Consider the following 2,426-nt stretch of genomic DNA (forward strand, 5'->3'; position numbering starts at 1 on the left):
TTCAGCTGAACTGGATTGCTTTTCTTTGTGTTTGCAGGGAAAAGCAACATTCAGTAAGGTTCATTTCCTGACCATTCCAGGTCAGGAAAAACTTCTCACATCTCATAGARTTTCTGTCTGCACAAGCAGAGTCCCCCAGTTTATACCCAGTTCTTCTAATATTTGCTATCTAGCTTAAATAGCTCCAAATTGGTGATAAGGGTCTGTAAACCCTTATTCCTCAAGGTACCTGCTCCCCTGCTGCATGATGCTTCACCCAACTCATCCATTCTTGGCAGGGCATGTTGTGTCACAGGAGAGGCATGAAAATACAAACAAAGCAAGTCTGGAAAGGAAACATTTCCTCTCCTTTCCCCCCTTTAAAAAGGATGGATAAATTTTAGACTAGTCATTTTTAGCTTGCTGCCTTGGGTGTTAGCACAGATCTACCCATCAGGAGGAGYTGACTGCTTCCCATGGCAAAAGCTCCACCAACACCACCAGGAGCTTTGGCTGCAGCATGCCCAGGCTGTAGCTATAGCAGCTCTCCAGACACTGTGACACAGGACCRCAGCTTCTCTGCACACAAGACTCATTCTCTTGGCCTCCTAAATATTTGTGCCTCTTTGGAATCACAGCATAAAATAGTTCAGTGGCTCATTCAATGCCTCAGGGAGCTCTTGAGAAGCCAAGAATAACRAAAAATTATTAATGAGGCTGTTATTAATTTATAACAATTATTAAATGCTGACATTATGTTTGGAACTAGGGTCTRCTCCAGCTTGTGGGACTGCATTTCCAGATGGCAAAAACATCCCATGTGGAGAGATGATCTTGTTATAAGCCTGCTCCCTGCTATGCTCCCGGGTGAGCACGTGCACTCCCTGGGGAAATTGGGAGAAAGAGAGGCTCTTCAAATGCCTCCAGAAATAACAGTCCAGGATTTCACTATTTATCAAGTTTTCTGCCCAAACACTATATGCAACCCGTATTATCTTTTAGGAGAGGCAGAGACAGCAACAGGTTACAGAGAAATTTGAGGACATGATTACAATTTCTTTAAGGTGGCTGTAGAAAGCCAAGGAAGATTGAAAGTTTGGGATCAGAAATCTTACCTGGTAAAGCAAGTGAACAAAAAGCACAGCTCCTGTGCGTAAAAGCATCTCATAGTGGATAGAACCAGGGTCTAGGTGCATGCCTCTGTAGTCTTCTAATGCAGATGCACCACGTGCTTCCTGGAACACACCAAGCAACCGAGATAAGTCACTTAAATTTATCCTCCTGCTCCTCTAGGCCAGATGCTTGCAGGCAGAAACAGCTGAAACTCTTGGCAGGAACAACCTTGAGGTCTCTGCTTCTGCTCTTTGAATTTAGGGTATTGTCTCTGCTCCCTCTCCCCCACCCACACACACACACTTTCATCTTTAACTGAACTAGCTTAAATTGCTAGAGGCCTGCAGCTTCTTAGTGGCTCTGTGGGGGTTCCTTCGGCTCCAACTCTTTTCTACTACTGAAGTGTCCCCAAATCTGAATTTCCACCCAGAGCCCTATGGCCCTGGAGCCACAAGAGGAGACTTCCACTCTCTGAAGAAGGAAGGTAGAAAACTACCTCAAAGCTGTTCAGGCACCCTGAATGCTCTCAGGTTATAAATGCACAAAGGAAAAAATAGCTTTTTTGCTACCTATTCCCTGACAGCAGCTTCCTAATATATCACCTAGGGCAGAGGGGAAGGAGATACAGACAGTTTCTGGCCAAGAGCTGCACTCTTGCTTTAGCCATCTTTCCCTCAGCTGCTTTTATTGAAATGCTTTTACTGCAGCAGCATAGAAGGACATCAGATAAGGAACTGTTCAAAGAACACTCTTTCCTCTATATTCCATTAGATATAATTTATTTAGCTCTAGAAATAAAAAAAATATATATTAAAAAGAGAACCCACTGTAGCTTGGAGAGCCACATAAGGAAATCATCACATGCCTAGCTGATGTTATTAGAGAAAACTTTTGGAAAACAGAAAAAGCGAAATCACTACCTGTGACTTGGTTTCCCAAGGTGAAAGATCTTCATGATTCTCACCAAAAAGCCTGCAACACTCTCAGCYGAAGCAAATTGCCTAGCCCACAAAATCCTTTCCAAAAAGGCTGCCTAGCTAGCTGCCTGCCTTTCCCTGGAGCCTCCTCCTTGCTTTCTTCTCCCCAGTTACCTAGAGAGCAGCTTTATGAGCCAGGGGTGCTTTTTATAGCCTCTGCTGTGACCCAGGTGCAGAGACTTGCCACAGCCCTGGGTGATGAAAGTCTTGTCGTTATCCAATTACCTTGAAATCAGTCTTATCTCAGGCCAAGTTAAGGTAAAATGCAAATAAAGGTATTAATTCCTCACATCTAAAAATAGACCACAGAGCCAAAGATGTCTGTAGGAGACGGGTGAAGGGATGAAAGGAAAAAGA

General features: G+C 44.0%; 1 long non-coding RNA gene across 1 annotated transcript; it reads right to left on the reverse strand.

The window, feature by feature from the left end:
• Nucleotides 1-1,167: 1,167 nt before the first annotated feature.
• On the reverse strand, nt 1,168-2,137 carry LOC112950915. Its single transcript, XR_003250090.1, has 2 exons — nt 2,013-2,137; nt 1,168-1,214 (listed from the first exon to the last, which is right to left on the reverse strand). It is a non-coding gene; the product is annotated as an uncharacterized LOC112950915 (long non-coding RNA).
• Nucleotides 2,138-2,426: the final 289 nt, after the last annotated feature.

The sequence above is a fragment of the Nothoprocta perdicaria genome, unplaced genomic scaffold (genome assembly GCF_003342845.1).
Source record: "Nothoprocta perdicaria isolate Ctin4 unplaced genomic scaffold, notPer1 scaffold_33, whole genome shotgun sequence".
In the NCBI taxonomy this organism is placed as follows: Eukaryota; Metazoa; Chordata; class Aves; order Tinamiformes; family Tinamidae; genus Nothoprocta; species Nothoprocta perdicaria.